This window comes from Suricata suricatta, chromosome 4 (genome assembly GCF_006229205.1).
Source record: "Suricata suricatta isolate VVHF042 chromosome 4, meerkat_22Aug2017_6uvM2_HiC, whole genome shotgun sequence".
NCBI lineage: Eukaryota > Metazoa > Chordata > Mammalia > Carnivora > Herpestidae > Suricata > Suricata suricatta.
This window is the reverse complement of record NC_043703.1, coordinates 40,667,483-40,685,704: the sequence shown is the minus strand read 5'-3', so window position 1 is coordinate 40,685,704 and position 18,222 is coordinate 40,667,483. Positions and strand designations below refer to the sequence as shown.

Sequence of the window (18,222 nt, the reverse complement as noted above, 5' to 3'; positions counted from 1 at the left end):
TTTCTGGACAAAGTACTCTCTGAGGATTATCTAGCATTACTAGAATTTGATTCCTGTGAAGAGAGAAGTTGTTTCTTTCTTTTTTTTTTTTTATTAGCTGTTATATCATCAGAATCTAAAGTTGTATCTTGGCACAAGATAAGTTACTCAAACAAATGTTGACTAAATGAACAAATAAATTATTAAAAGAAAAATAAGTTATATTTGAGGTAAATGTAGGGAGATTTGGGTGAAAAGGGAAGAAGCATATTTTAGAAAGGGTGAAAGGAAACAAGCAAATATATTGTAATTTCTGCATGGAATGCTAAATACTTATTATGTCAGACTGTTTGGATGTATGCATGGATTTGTAGGAAGATACTGGCAAGGCTGGGTTTGGGAAGTGACATTTGATAAACCTGGAGAAGGGATCAACAATGATGAAGTACTTTAAATTTATTTTGAGAAGCAATATTTGAGTGTCCATTAAACCCAATAAGTAAAAGACTAGCTTTGGATGTAGACAATAAAATGATGTAAAGGGTTTATTTTACTAGCTTTATGATAATGTAACTATTATGTGTTGGTTTTAGAAAACTGCCACTTTTTAACTTTATTTTTATTTTTTAAAACTTTTATTAAGTATAGGTAACATAAAATGATATATTTGTTTTGTGTTCACAACATAATGATACAACAATTCTGTACATTAGGTAATGTTCACCATGATAAGTTCAGTTACCATCCATCACCATGCAACATTATTACAATATTATTAAATATATTCTCTGTGTACTTTTTTATCCCTGTGATTTAACTTGGCTTATAACTGAAAGTTTGCACCTTTTAATCCCCTTCACCTATTTTTCCCATTCAGCCAACCCCTTCTCCTTTGGCAACTATTAATTTCTTCTCTGTATATAGGAGTCTGTTTTTGTTTTGTTTTGTTTTGTTTTGTTAGATTCGCCATACAACTGAAATCACATGGTATTTGTCTTTGATTTTTCACTTAGCATAACACTTTCTAAGTCCATCCAATATGCCACAAGGAATGGAATTTCTAGGAGTGGAATTTCTTTATAAATTTTTTTTTACATTTATTTATTTTTGAGAGACTGAGAGAGAACACAAGTTGGGGAGGGGCAGAGAGAGAAGGAGACACAGAATCCAAATCAGGTTCCAGGCTGTCAGCACACAGCCCGCTTGACACGGGGCTTGAACTCACAAACTGTGAGATCATGACCTGAGCTGAAGTCTGTCGCTTAACCAACGGAACCACTCAGGCATCCTTAGGAGTGGAATTTCTAAGTTATGATAACTCTTTGTTGAATATTTTGAGAAACTGCTAAACTGTTATCCAGAGTGACTGCACCATTTTACATTCTCACCAGTAGTATATAAAGATTACAATTTCTCCACATCTTGAGCAACAATTTATATCTATGTTTTTATTACTGACTTTTCAGTGGGGGTGAAGTGGCATTTCATTGTCATTTTGATTTGCATTTACCTATATTTTTAATTTATTTGTAAATGTGTATTTATTTATGAGAGAGGAAAAGAGAGGGAAGCACAGAGAGAGAGAGAGGGAGAGAAAGAAAGAGAGAGGGAGAGAGAGATCCCAAGGAGGCTCCACACTCAACACAGAGTCTGATGCGGGGCTCAATCCCACCATGACCATGAGATCATGACTTGAACTGAAATCAAGAGCAGATGCTCAACTGACTGAGCCAACCAGGTGCTCCTCATTTCTCTGTTAACTAATGATGTTGAAAGTATTTCCATACGTCTTCTTTGAAGATATGTTTATTCAAATTATGTAGCTAATTTTAAAATCATATTGTATTGTTATTATTGAGTTGTAAGAGTTCTTAATATATTCTAGATACAAGTCCCTCATCAGATACATGATTTACAAATATTTTCTCACATTTTGTGGATTACATTTTCATTATATGATGGTCTCCTCTGAAGCTCAGTATGTTTTAATTTTAATTAAGTCCAATGAAACAGTCTTCTCTTTCATCACTTATCCCTTTTGAGTTGTAGTGAAGATATTGTTTAACACATAATCATCGGCATCAATTCCTCTGTTTTTTTTCCTAAGATGTTTATGAATTATAAAAATATCATGTACTATAAAATGGAATATTATTAGACAATAAAAAAGATTTGAAATACTGATATATTCTACCAAGAAAATAATATGCTGAATTTAAAAAGCTAGACCAAAAAAAGGCTACATATTGAGTAGTTTCATTTATGTGAAATGATCAGAATAGAAAATCTATAGAGATAGAAAGTATATTAGTGTTTGCTAGTTAGTGGAAGAGGGGGGACGTGGGGGATGACTGATAAAGAGTTCAAGGTTTCTTTTGGAAACTAAAAAACGTTTCTAAAATTAGTATGGTCATGGTTGCACAACTCTGCAAATGTATGTCAACCCACTGAAACGTATACTTTAACTAAATGACACATCAAGTGGCTTACAAGCATTTTGCTTGGTAAAAATTCAAACACTTCTAGTGATAAACATTAAGTTCTTATAAAGCATAAGGACTCAAGAAAACATAGCTTTCAAAATCCAATCAGCTTTTTTCTTTTGGTATATTTTATCACCTCAGTTTATAAAAATAAGGACAGAGATCTAAGTTTAAATATGATTGTCTTTATTTTGGGAGAATATTCCAAAGGACATGTATTCACATGAGCAGAATGAAGTATCAGATTGAGCCTTTAAGTGTCCATTTTTCCCCAATAAAGAGAACGTTACCACTGCAGGCCCTGTTCATACCACCAGTCTTGGTAGAAAATAATTCAGAGTGAGTTGTAATTTCTAAACTGGATAAGAGAGATGAAAAACTACCTTTTTTTTTTTTTTTTTACAAAGATAAGTTCTCCACAAAAACTTGAAGCATATGCTTGAGAACTGAAGGATTTGCTGAGAACAGTTGGCAAATGAGAGGTTCTTTAGGGTGTGATGTATGAGAAAATTGGGGAAAAAGAGAAGCCCCACGACTCAGAAGGATTGCTGTGGTTATGAATTAGATGTTTTTAATGTTCCTTGACAGATGTGAAGTAAGAATGGAATTCCTTTTTAATTATCCTTGCATGGTGAACTCTGTGTAATGTTCAGATTCTGAGCTCTGATGTTTGTCAATGCATTTGCTTTAAAGAGTTAGATATCTAGCAGATTACCAAGGAGGAGAAGAATAAACATTAATATCTTGTATTTCATAATGCTCTAACAACTCAAGCATCATCTCATATGTTAGCTATCCCTGGTTTCATCTTTTGAATTTATCTGCAAAAACAAGAGAGGTTTATTCAAACAACATTTAAATTCATCCCTACTAACTTTCCACAAAGTTTTTTGGAGAATTAATCAACTCCAGTGGCTTTTGAATAAAATGCTCACAATATAATATTTTAAGCCACAGCTAGCCATTAACACTCTGAAAGATGAACTGCACACATGTTTCATAAAGATTTATATGAAGGGTGATCTGAAAAATAAGAGATGCTGATAGAGAATTCACCTCACTTCTAAATGAGGCAATACTTTCCCTGAATTTATTTATTACCAATGTATTTCAATTGTGAGGGATGGTATAAGAACTTGGAATCCACAAGCATCTGGGTAGAAATATGAAGATGGCTTGACCTTGCCGATGATGAGTTACTCGCCGCTGCTCTTGGGTATTACTCCATCTGCTGTGGGTAAACAGCATGATATTGCCAACAGGGGGAGCTACAGACAGAAGACAAATGAAGCCGATTTTGTTTAGGACTGTAATTTAGCTGAACTGACAATATATTATACCTTAATGGCCCCTCAGAGTGAATTTAATTGATGACCCAACTTAGATATTCTCTTGGAGTATCTTTGTATTGGATTGGATGCAAGCTGGGTGCTTAAGTTTGCTTTCCTGCTGTTAATAGAGTCACTGCCATCTGGAGAAGATATTAGCTAATATGTTACTGGAATTTTTTCCATTGTTGCTGCTTCTGTAAAGAACTCAAAAAGCTGCTGATAAGCCAAGAGAAAAAGACAAAACTAATACTTTTCTCAGTGAGATCTAAAAAGGTTTAGTAAATAGACAAAGATCATGAACACTTTAAATGTGTTTTTAGTTTCATTTGCAGTCAGGTTAAGTGAAAATAAAGCTTGTATTGGATAACAAAATTAATGTTTTTAGTGTTGGAACTGTTACTGACTTGTGAACCCAAACACCAAATAACAATTCAGAAAAAAATTATAATAAGGGAAATAGAAGTGAGTAATCTTGCTTGATAGCATAATTTTTAAAACGTAATGTCAGATAAAAAGAATCATTCATATAATTAAGAGTAATCATAAAATGAGTGGTCATATTAATTATCAGAATCCTAATTCTAAGAATCTTGTTTCTGATAAAGAGTGGAAACAAAGGTTAGCACCAACCGGTTTTTATCTATGAATATACTAGAGAACTTGGGCATTCTCCACTGTGACAGAATACAACAATACTAATTAAAAATGTGGTGCAGTTCCCCATGTCAGGTTTACTACAAGACCTCAGGTGTTTTTCAGATGTGACATTTATTCATTTATTTATTCACTAAGAGTTGATTAAGCATATTCTACCTGTCGGGCTTAAAGTTATGGGCAAGGTACATAATGACTCAGAAATGTCCTCTGCCTTCAAAGTGCCTATATAGCTTAGTAGAAAGAGACACTTATTTAAATATATGACAGCAATAAGATTATAGATGCTAAGGTAGACATATGCATAATATATACAGGACATAAAGGAAGCAGTTGTAGTGCTTATTTGTTGATTGTGTTCTGTCTAGAACCTATACTATAAAAGACATATTAGGCACATCTCACTTTGAGACTCTGTGATTGGTGTTTAGAATACAAAAAGGTCATGCCCTTTAGGAACTCACACCTTAACGGAATCACAATATCTTAGCACACTTCTGAGTCTCCTTTTTGAATAGTCCTCTAATGTCTTAAAGTCAAAATGTATCAAACTAAATTTGTTTTTCTTCATATTTTCCTACACTTGTGTCTCCATCATTTCCCTACTTTCCAAATCAAGGAGGTTCAGTTATTTTCTTCCTCTCAATTATTAATGTTGTGCATCTATTCACATGCTCTTCTATATCTGCTGTCACTACATAGCCCAGGACTTTTGTCATACCTGCCTAAACTTAATTTCATCTCTAGAATTATTTCTTTCCCATTCCAATTTATTTATATGCATACACATATGTATTTAATGTTTATTTATTTAGTGTGAGAGAAAGAGAGAATATTAGTGAGCCGAGGAAGGACAGAGAGAGAGAGAGAGACAGAGAATCTCAAGCAGGCTCCACGCTGTCAGCACGAAGCCTGATGGAGGGCTCTATCCCATAACCCTGAGGTCATGACTTAAGCCGAAATCAAGAGTCAAATGTTTAACCGACTGAGCCACCCAAGCACCCCTCCAATTTAAATTAAAGTCACTTCTAAATGAGTTATTAGAAACATGGTTCTGAACTTACTATTATTTTCTTTCTGTCTCAAATAATGTTAATGATTTCCCTACACATTTAGAAAAAAATCCTGGCCTGTGATTTAAAGAACTCCATACTTATACTCTTTATCTAGCCTACTTTCCCAATATGTGTCTCATTACTTCCTGGTATTTTTCAATATTCAATTTAAAGGGAATTACATGATATTCCTCTACCTATCTGGCAATTTCCTGATTCTCTGCTTCCTTCTCTTGTCATTTATTCTTCAGGATATTTCTCCATGCAGAAATCCCATTTCTCCTTGTTAGATCAAAAATGCTTTTACATCTATGAGACTTTACTCATAAATTCCTTCCTTATAAATTCACAAGATTTGGGAGGCACCTGTAACATAGAAGTGATTATTTAAGATTTCTATGATGTAATACAAAAACATTACATTTAGAGTTAGTTCTTAAGTTGCAACTAATGCGAACCTATCACTGTTACTATTGCTTCTGTGATTTTAGCCAAATCCTATCTTGTCAGTCTTAGTCATCACAGAAGTAATAATAGTAGTTAATAATAGTGATTATACTATAATTAATACTTGATAATAAAATAATTGCTAACACAAATTGAAACGTTAAATATAAATGGGAGATAGTTAAACCCTAGGTTTTAATCTTTTTTTCTCATCTTCTATATGAAAAGATAATTCATTTAGGGTTCATTTTTTTTACCATTGGGTCTACATGAGCTACTTTAGCTACTGGTCTCTATATTTAATAGGCATTTGAATAAATGATTGAATGAGTAAATGAACTTCAGTAAGAGATGCTACATCTCTCCTAGGTAGCATTAGGTTGTATATAAAACTCACTAACTACATCCATTACATATGTAGTGTTTTTAAAAAATATATATAAAATTTGGCAGTTAATAGCATACTCAAAATCATCACTGGTTAGTTTTAATTTTTTCAAAAAGAAAAGAAAAGGAACTTGGCCTGGATTGAGAAGAGCAAAACTACTTTTATGCTCTCAACACCTCTCCTGATGAAGATGAAATATGCTAATTGAAAAAGACATGCTTGAAAAGGGACCATAAAATTACAGAGAGATAGGAGGCTGTTTTTTTTTAATTTTTAATGTTTATTTATTTTTGAGAGAGAGTGCACAAGCAGGGGAGGGGAAGAGAGAGAGGGGAACACAGAATCCGAAGCAGCCTCTAGGCTCGGAGTGACAGCATAGAGACTGATGCAGGGCTGTAACCTATGAACTGCAAGATTATGACCTGAACTGAAGTTGGACTCTTAACAGACTGAGCCACCCAGGCTCCACAGGAAGCTATTTTTAAAAAGGCCACAGGGTGCCTGGCTGGTTCAGTACGTAGACCATACAACTCTTGATTATGAGTTCAAGCCACATACTGACATTAAAGTTTACTTTAAAAAAAAAAAAAGCCGTAGGTAAATGCTTCAAAAAGCATTTATTGAGTTCCCACTATGACCTAGACAATATGGCAAAACTTAGCTTTACATTGATCTTACGTTGATGGCTACTTAGTTATTTTACTTCTCTGTTGATGTAACTTAGTGTTTTAGCTTCTCAATTAATGCAGATTATTATTCTGTATTTATGCAGTGGAGTCACTTCCTTTAGAAAGTTATGCACAACTGCAGCTGAAGAACTTTAGTCTGAATTCTTATCTGAGGTCTGTTCCATATGAAGGTGACTCTGAGATGGGAACAGAGGCGGCCTCTGCATGAATGCCAAACTGTGCTTTGATTGAATATACTGGCCTGCACCCATCTAAGAAACATGCTCAGCTAACTTCACAGCACGGGGGGCTCCACTGAATCCCTTCCTACTCTACCAATCTTCAATACCTATTTCATATGAATTTGAGAATTCAGAACCTAAAAAAAACTTCCTCTAATTTGACCCTGTCTATTTACAGATATATTAACTGAGGTACACACACATTAAGAGACTTGCCTGAGGTTAAATAGCTTTCCACTAAAAGCAGAATGGCAACTAGGATTTTCTATCTCTCTCTAATTTTAGAATGAATATACAGGATAGTCATTTTCTTTATTCCTGTCTGCTGGCACCATGTACTTGATCTTCCCAGACATTTGTACATAAAAAGCATAAGATATAAGGTATCTTTCATAAAACTATGAAATAACTCCATAACTCTAAATGCATCTAAATCTTGAGTTCAATCGTATACTATAGTAATAGACATAAATATGGATTTTTTTCTAGGATTTGTTTTACTCACAACAACAAAAAGGGAAACAGAGATATTAAATGAGCCAAATTTTAATCTAAATAGGAAGCGTTTCTCTATATTCCTTGGGATTTCTCTGTTCCTTTAAAACTAAAACACTTATACTTTGGTTTCTCTTCAGATTGTATAAATCCTTCGCCTTTTAAAACTACAACACTTAAAAATGTTAGAACCACTTGGCAATAATTGCTGAAGATATGCATATGACTTATGCTTTCATTTTTTCTTTTGTTCTGTTTTTTCTTACTGCTGTATTATGGTAAAATTGATTTGGGGAGAGGAAAAAAACCAACCATGCACATAAGAGAAATGTAAAATGAGCTGTAAGTACTTTAGCAAGTTTTCAGTTAAAGTAACTGTTGTTTGGCATTAAAAAAAAAAAAAACCTTCAATGAGTTACTATCTCTGAGATCTGATTTTTGAATACAGTTTTAAACTACTAATATTTTAATTTTTTAAGGTTCTAAATTTAAATACCTTCTATGGCATTATAAAATCAGACATCTTAAGGAAAACAGACTTTAAAAACTCCTATATTTATTAGAAGTAAAGTGAGCAATGATAAACCATCACTTTCTATTTTAACAGTGTGTTTATTTTCCTTCTGACAAGACATGATTTAAAAAAATTTTTGAAGGAAGCATTAAGAAACAAAAAATAAAGTTATTATTGTTATTATTATCTATTTTAGCATGGTTAATTAAATCTAAGGATAAATAGGAATAGTTAAATCCTATAAAAATGAATGTGAATTATTTTATCAGTAAACAAAAAGACATTTACAGTGTATCTGGGGGCAGTTCCTAGATATCAAAATATATATATTTATAAAATATGACAATTTATTACATATATATGTACTTTTAATAAGCATATTTTAATGCTTCTCCCTTTTGATATTTACAAAAATAGTAAAGGAAAAGAATCAAGCAGTACTATTACTTCAAATATGAAGAGAGAAGAATAAAAGATTGACTACAGATTTTTATTCACACACTGTAACTTCAGCATTTCTTCACTTACCTGACAGGCTGTGTGGCTATACACAATTCATGGAAGCCTCTTGATCATTAGCTAATGGAATTATCTAGACTTCTCCATCTATAAGTTCTATAGAGTTTGCTCCTAATATTTTAAGAGCCTTTTAGCTTTATATTTTGTATTACTTTATTCATCTCGGTCCATTTTTAATTAAGAAATTAAGCTCTGGACAAATCTTAAAATCCCATAGAAAATAGCTACTTTTAATGGAACTTTCTTGTAAGACTCGAAGTGAGATCAAATAGTGACAGAACATCATATTCAGGGGATTGCAAATTGTATTTCACAGTCCTTGGACTTCTTTATTCAATGAGTAAAACTGATAAAAATCCTTTTTTTGAAGAACGTGGGACACTTGGCACTACATGTGCTGAAAACTATTGATTTAGTTTAATCCAGTGGAACAGTGCTTCTTAAAGTATGTGCGGTAAAGCATTAAATTTTGTTTTAGCATTTTCTTTGCTTCTGTTTTTGTAAAAGAAAATAAAAATGAATAACTAGAAAAATTCAACAAAAACAAAGATATAAATTTAAGTCTTTGGTGTTCTAAATATAGATTTAATAAACCTTACATAATATTTAAATGAGTAAATTGGAAAAATATCACAGAATGAAATATGTAGAATGTACACAGATACAGAATATATGTGTAGCTAATTAAAAGCATCCCCGTAGATGTATAGTTACATACACAACATTTTGTTGTTAGGAGTAAAATAAGGATTCTGAGTGTAGAATATCTATACACTTACATTGAACGAACACATTCCCAATTTCTTTACATATCTCACCAGTTCAGTGACACACTGGACTGCCACTCATGTGCAGAGCATGCTTGGAGTGGCACTAATCCAAAAGACAATTATTTGTTGGTATCAGCATCTATACTCCCCTGCCATTTTCCCATTCCCTCTTATAAAGTCAGCTTACAGTTTGTTTAGAATAGACTCATTCCCTCTTATTTAGCCTAAATTAAACCATGTAATTCCATTCCCTATACAACACTATTCCCTATATTGTTGGTACAAGTTTGGATGCTTGACTTAAGTTGGCCCAATCAAAATAAAACTCAGAAGCTTTTCCTTATTTTGTAATAGTTAAGTGAAAGATTCTCATTTTGTGAATACAAAAATGTGGCCTTCCTTAGAAGCTATAGTACCAAAAAGAGAAGGGGTCTTAGAATGAAACTGTGATTGCAAAAGGCAGAGAAGTGAGCTAGAAGGACATTGGGTCAGTGATATACATACACACATACAAACATGCAAACACACACTATGTCTCTTAAAATGGCTTAAAATTTCACTTTTTGGTAAAAGATATAATGATGCCCATAAGAATCAACATGTCAAAGAAAACAATGGTTCTTAGCATAAAATGAAATTGGGTGTGATATTAAAATTTGCTGTAGCTTATTTCCATGATCTTAAAATATTTTTGAGGTGATGAAGTTAATATAAAATTTGGGGGGAAGGGAGAGTGGTGGTAAGCAAAGTGAGTGTTATGAAAGTGTTATGTTTCTAATTATAAACATCTTAGGGGGATTTGCCGTAACCCACATGCTTGCTCCCTGCTTTACGTTTTAGAGTATAAAATAAACTTGGAAGAGTAGAATGGAGGTGGATGATGAGAAAGAGACAGGAATGGCATTTTCTGTTTTGTGGAAGGATTTATTCAATTTAAAAATACAAAGTGAATTTTGCTATAAGAATAGTTTATTTCCACAAATCACTGTTATTTATCTCTGTGAATAGTGTACATGTGACCTCTCACTGAAACTTGGGTGAATAATCTCTTATTTTACTTAGGAGATATGCATGTATAAAAGTGTGGTTTTGTACCTTTATGTTTTTGTTTGTTTTCTTGGGTTAAAGCAAATACACATATGAATGTGCTTTATATAACTACTCATCTTAATATTTATTATAATAGTTATAAGTAGATGAGGTTTTAAATTTTTTTTTATGTCTTTTATTTAGTTTTGAGAGACAGAGAGAGATGGTGTGGGCAGGGGCGGGTCAGAGAGAGAGAAGGAGACACAGAATCCGAAGCAGGTTCCAGGCTCTGAGCTAGTTGTCAGCACAGAACCCGACTCGGGGCTGGAACCCACGAACCGTGAGATCATGACCTGAGCCAAAGCTGGCGCTCAACTGACTGAGCCACCCAGGTACCCCAATAGATGAGGTTTTAAATTAAATCTAAAACTCACCCACACATCATACATAATACTAAATTTGTTGATGCAGTAATACAGTTCTCCTTGCCCATCATATTTTATGAGGATCTGAAGACTGAAGTTACCTTCTCTAATTCCATTAAGAAAAAATATATGGCTTTAGCAAATTAAATCCATGAACCTCCACTGTCAGTTTAACACATAAATGACATTGTCTCACAGTGTGAAATTTGTCCATCCAAAGTAGAATGTGATGTAGAGAGTGATGAGTTTTTAGATTATTTGTTGACAGAAATGTGACATGCTGGAAATGATCTCCTCTGTGTATCCAATAGTATTCAACGGATGTTCAGTGAAATTTACATTATCAGAAAAGATACTAAAGTCATTAGTAAAAGAATTGAACTTGACAGATCCATATATAAACTGCTTTAAATGTATCTAGATAGAGGTGGCATTAACAAATAAAACCTATTTTTTTAACTTGAACATACCCTTCTTTCTTAAGTGTATAAAGCTAGAATATAAATTGTTGTGCTATAACTAATGTATGCAATAAATGCAATAGAGCTATATAAAAGCTCTAAAATTATTAATAATATTAATAATTTGATTATTCAAAAAGATAATCTACTCTGGTTATTGAAAGCCCTCAGTCATTAAGTACATTGTCTAATATTTATCTTATTGAAATACATATGAATAAATCAGGAAATCATGGCACCTTGTTTATTTCTTCATCCAGTGATTTAAAAGAACCGTCAGTTGCTTATCATACATAGAAATAAAAGTACTTCATTATCTGAGTATTAATGATTCAGTCTTAAAACTTATGATCCCTAAAAGAATTATGATCCCTTAATTGGTTTTTTCAGGGCAAAATTTTTTTTCATTCTCTACTTCTTTATATGTTAGTAGATATAATTTAAATAATTGCTTTGGTTACTTTATATTATTACCACTAAAACCTTCCCTGTTTTGTTATCTTTGTTGAAGAAACTGATACACAGGAAGTAAGAATGTTTTGACCAATGTAAAGTGGCAAAAAATTCTTAGATAATATTGATTAGTCATTTCCTATTAAGTATTTCAATTTAGATATTGCATTGACTATCTAAGTTGAATATAAATTGATATAAAATAATATGGCTGTAAAGTTTTTCTGTTTTTTTTTTCTTGAGTGTTTAGTATAACATTAACAGAGACAGTTAAATATACACAACCACACAATCCTACTTAATTTTACATATAATAGTTAGGGCTTATAATTACAAAGGATGGCCTGGCTGGGCTGATCAAATGTCCTCTTCCCCCTCGGGAAAGGTGAAATGCAACATTATGCAAATTTATTTCACAGTGGCTTCTTGGTGATTTTTTTTTTTAAATCTTGGCCCTTTTTACCTCTATCTTCTCTGACATGTGCTCCTTCATGCAGAAATACCCTTCTTTTCTAAATTTTTGGAATATCTTGGACATCGGCATTGTTTTGATTAATGATCTCATTGTTATTCATTTTAGTTAGATCTTACTGAACAAAAATGTCCTTTTCTTAACTTTAGCACTGACTTTTTCTTCTTCAGGTTACCGCTGAGGCACTCAAACATCACCCTGTGCTAGTTCTCCGACACTTCATAAAGCAGAGCTTTACAGCTCTCAGCTCTTCATCAGCAAGTCCTTTTCTTTTTGTTCAATAAGAACATTCACTATTATGTAGCCAAAACTTAGAAAGAATTTTACTAGTTTTATTTAGATTAATCTATACAATAAAGTTGGTCTTCTAAATTTATCATTATGATCATCATACAGTGAACACATTATCACTCAAATCCATAACCATTCATGTATTTGTTCTGTTCATTTTTCCTCTAATGCCTTTCTATCTTCAATCATTGTATTTAAAAAGAGGAATTTAATTCTTTACTGTGTCACATAGTGCTTTGGAAGGATTAAGTATTTTATATGCATTAGAGTTTGACGTATTTGATATTCTTGTTTGGGTGAAACCAAGGTAAATTGGAAAAAGTTTGTTTAACCTCTCCATCGGAAGAATTTACCGAGCTTATTCAAAAAGAAGAGAACATGACAATGTATTTTCATTGAGATGTGCACATCTACTTCCCTGTAACCTGATGGGAAACATTCAGATTTGAATTAGATTTTATGTTTATAGGTTGAACAAAAGTTGTTTTTTATATTATTTATTTTTCAGGTATGTATTCACAACATTAATTATTAATTATCACAGATTTGCTTAATAATTGTCAAGTCTTTATTCTGTCTGCGGTTGCACTGGACAAGGGCACGGCAATTCATTTCTTTGTCTGCATCCTCTGTACATACTGCTGCGGTCAAATTGCTCAAGAAACCATGGCATCAGTTGTTAAGGTGACCAAACAAACTGCAGTGTTCTCTAGCCAATGCATTTTTCACAGAAATGTTACAATATAATGACTTTGATCTAAAGGCAATTTAAATATAAACAAATTCAATATTAGTTCAGCTACAATCTTTCAATTATCTTCATATTTCCTCATGTGAATATATTTTCTAATATAATATAGCTCCTATGAAACAAATAGTGCTATTTATTTTCATGCTTTATTTTAAATGTAAAATATTAACTTTCATGTAAGCAATTACTGGTACAGAGAGAACATTGGGAAACATATTGGAAATTAACATAATTATATCAAGAGTTCCCTAGCGGTCAAGAGCATTAGTACTCAAATTGCATTATGAATATGCAAATCAAATATTTTTGATTTAGGTCATTTGTCACTAGTATCAGAAATTGCAAGTCACTGCTGGGCTGTCTAAACTTCTGAAAAAGCTTCAGATGACTGGTGATTTAATTCAAAAGAACCTTCTGGTTCATCAAAAATCTATCTAAACTGTATAAGATCCACTGATAGGCAAATTTCTTTTATGTTCTCATTTTATTTAAGCAGTAGCACACACACACCCTGTCCATTCGTCTTACATTTTGGAGTGATGGAAAGGCATCAAATGAAGAGCAATCCCTCTCAAACTGGTCTGATCAGAAGCAATTATACTTGGGTAAGATATGAAATCAGAATCAGACGTACGTTCTGTTTGCTCACCTAGCTAGTGCTTATTCCTCTGTTGTGCAAGGATCATTACTTTTAAACTGTGAGTTAGGTCATTAATTTATTAATTTTAACTGTGATATCAGATATTCAGCTTGCAGCTGGATTTTTATAGCATGCAAACACTTGGATGGGGCATAAAATTTGAACAGGTCATAAGTGCAGAAGTGGTGCTGCTGGGTACTTATCGCATCCCATGACAAATGGGTGCAGCTCAATGAGTTGGATATTAGAATGTCACTTTTCAGCATACTTCAGCCACTTCTGTAGAGACAAGGCTGCTGTTAGTTGGATACCAAATACTGTTCTGACTTAGGAAATTCCATGCAAATAGAAGTAAGAGAAAGGAATTAAATTAATAAATGATATATAACTTTCAAAAATAAATAGAAAAAAACAACATTGGCCATAAAAATCGCCTCTCTTCAGGAACTTAGCTGTTTAATGACTTTGTCAAATTATATGCTCTCTCTAAGGTTTATTTATAAGATGATTATGAAAATTAAATGATATTTACATTAAGCACTTAACAGCATGGTTGGTATATAAAAGATATCAGAGAACACTTAGAAAATAAGTTTATTATTGGGGCACCTGTGTGGCTCAGTCAATTGAGCCTCTGACTTCGGCTCAGGTCAGATCTCATGTTCGTGGGTTCGAGCCCCGCATAGGACTCTGTGCTAACAGCTCAGAGCCTGGAGCCTGCTTCCGGTTCTGTGTCTCCTTCTCTCTCTGCCCTCCCCCTCTTATGCTCTGTCTCTCTCTTTATCAAAAATAAATAAAGCAATAACAAAAATTTTTAAAAAAGAAAATAAGTTTATTATTATAAAACTGTATTTTTTTTAAATAAGTAGTGCTTCAAGTCTGGCATCTTTGTACTGACCTGAGAGTCTGCTTTATTTATTGAAAAAAACGTATGGGGTACAAAACAGGAGTGGCAATTGCCTTAGACAATGATTTCTGATGACAAATTTTTTGGTATGTAAAAATTTCCCAGAACGTAGATTGATGGAAGACTAGTGTATTATCTTTATCAATAGTGATTGAAGTAGGTGACTAGATGCTTATCACATGGGGAAGGAAGGTATCTCTAGATTTCAAATACAAGGCAATGTTTTTAGCATAGCAAAGGCAAGAGTTAGTTCTTTTGTAAGCAGGAGTCAATAGCCTGTTTTCTTGAGGGGAAGAAAAACAGGTTTCTCAGGAAAGGTAATATTTGCTCCTATAATCACAAAAGAAGAAACTCCTATAATAAGTTCCTTCACAAGATACAATTCACATATTTTTAGCATAAGAGGACAAGTCACTCCTGATACCAGTTAGCCAGGCACCTTGGGGTCGGGTGCTCAAGCAAAATTAATTGAGTGAGGGTAGACATCGGTTGCCATCTGACAGCGGGAAGCCTTGCAAACTTGCCTTACCTCACAAGGAGATTTTCTCAACTTCCTGAGTTCAGAAACGGCTTCCAGCACCCCTCCACTCTAATTTTCTTTCCACGTTCAGCTCACTTATCCCACTGCAGCTGTTCTCAATCTCTGTGCTTCTTGGGCACTCCAAGCATTCGCTCTCCACAGGGCCTTTGCACCTTATGCAGCCACGTGGCTCACTTCCTCTCTTCTTTCAGATTTTTGCTCAAATCTCATTCTAGCAATGAGGCCTCCTCCTGGCTACCCTTTAAACCCTAGTTACAGTGCTTTTGAAGTCTTTATAAAATAGCAATATGCTCACACCTTGCACTTTACAATCTCCCTTACCTTACCTGCTTTTTTCTTCTTAGCAAATTTCCCTGATTAGCTTATAACACTCATTCATTCATGTAATATCCTCTTCTCACACTCCTCATTCCAAATAAAATGTAAACTCCATAAGGCTAAGGAAATTCTGTTTCCTTCACACATTTTCTCTGGCATCTTCAACAGTGGTGGACAAAATCTATATTATTTTTTTAATGTTCAAAAAAATATTTATTTATAAAAAATACAATGGGATAAGTTTATGCTGAGAAATATAGCAATAAATACAGTTGAAGGAAACAGAGCAACTCTACATTGATACATTGGCACAAACAGGAAGAGCAGACACACCACCCAGACCTAAATGTCTGCAGGCCAATTTTGTACATGCTCCTTTAGAAACACCACTCTGAACAGATCTTGTTGGTTTAGGTAAGAGAATGAGTACACATATAATCACAAATGCACACGGATCAGGACTTTATTTAAAAGTTAGAAAACAATACTGAAGAGACAATGATATGTAAATTTCTAAAATGCTGCATCTTAAATTTAGTTGGCAAAGACCATATTTAGCTCTAAGCAGGACTTTAGTCTTCCACATAGAAACCAGATAACTAAACTGTAAAACAAAACAAAACAAAACAAAACAAAATGCTTCCTATTGTTTGAAAATCCCAGTCTAATAAGTAGAGTGTAAAAAGGTATAGGTCTTTAATAATAAGAGAATTAGCTGTACAAGAGTACTCCCCTTTCACAGTATTCCTTTTTACTTCATATGCGATTTATTGCTTCTGCTGTAGGATTTAACTGTTACAGCACTAAAAGGCAACTATTTAGGGAAGAGGCAGAAAAAGGAAAAGGGAATGTATGTAAGGCAATATTTCTTTTAGGTACAATAAGCATAATAGTGTTTTAGGAAGACAGGATAAAAATTACTCAAGGCTAGCTTGGTTCTCACTGAATAAAAACAACAAGTACTAGAAACCCCCAGACCCGAGCGAAGCCTCTTTCCGCCTCCCAAACCACCATGACCCACTTCAACAAGGGTCCTCCATACGGGCTCTCGGCCAAAGTCAAGAACAAGATCGCTTCCAAGTATGATCATCAGGCTGAAGAAGATCTTCGAAATTGGATAGAAGAGGTGACAGGCATGAGCATTGGCACCAACTTTCAGCTGGGCTTAAAAGATGGCATAATCCTCTGCGAACTCATAAACAAGCTACAGCCAGGCTCAGTGAAGAAGGTTAATGAGTCCTCTTTAAACTGGCCTCAGTTGGAGAATATTGGCAACTTTATTAAGGCTATTCAAGCTTATGGCATGAAGCCACATGACATATTTGAAGCAAACGACCTTTTAGAGAACGGAAACAGGACCCAGGTTCAGAATATGCTGGTTGCACTGGCAGGTCTGGCTAAAACAAAAGGCCATTGGAGTGAAGTATGCAGAGAAACAAACAAGACGTTTTGATGAAGGAAAATTAAAAGCTGGCCAAAGTGTAATAGGTTTGCAGATGGGAACCAGCAAGTGTGCCAGCCAGGCAGGTATGACGGCCTACGGGATCAGGAGGCACCTTTAAGATCCCAAAATGCAAACTGACAAGCCTTTTGACCAGACCACAATCAGTCTGCAGATGGGCATCAACAAAGGGGCCAGCCAGGCAGGGATATTAGCACCAGGTACCAGGAGAGACATCTACAATCAGTAGCTAACATTACAACCAGTGGACAACTCGACAATTTCTCTACAGATGGGAACCAACAAAGTTGCTTCCCAGAAAGGAATGAGTGTGTATGGGCTTGGGCGGCAAGTGTATGATCCGAAATACTGTGCTGTTCCCACAGAACCTGTCATTCACAATGGAAGCCAAGGAACAGGAACAAATGGGTCTGAAATTAGTGATAGTGATTATCAGGCAGAATACCCAGATGACTATCACAGAGTACCAGGATGACTACCCCAGAGAGTACCAATATGGCGACCAAGGCATTGATTATTAGATTCACACAGAGGAGCTCAGTAAATCTATATTATTTTTAATTGAATGAATAAGGAATAAATGCATTTTTAATTTTTATATGTTGAACATAATTTAATATGCTATTTAACAATACCATCTAGTTTGTATCTTTTAATTCAGAACAATGCATTTCTAGATTCTTCTGTCTCAGGGATAGATTTTCATGTCTCCATCCATTAATTATTTTTAAGTTAGGGCTTAAATTATTTTATTTTTATTTAATGAATACAAAATATATCTGTGGGGTTTATCCTGACAATAAAAAGCTACTCTCTTGCCCCATTTCTAGGTAATAATAGTTATTGATCTGTAGTCTCCATCTGGAATCAAAAACTAAAGGTAACTTCTCAGGAAAAAAGAAAGATCGTTAAAGTATGACACACTCA

General features: G+C 34.0%; 1 pseudogene; it reads left to right on the top strand.

The window, feature by feature from the left end:
* Window positions 1-16,845: 16,845 nt before the first annotated feature.
* On the top strand, window positions 16,846-17,816 carry LOC115290492 (annotated as a pseudogene).
* Window positions 17,817-18,222: the final 406 nt, after the last annotated feature.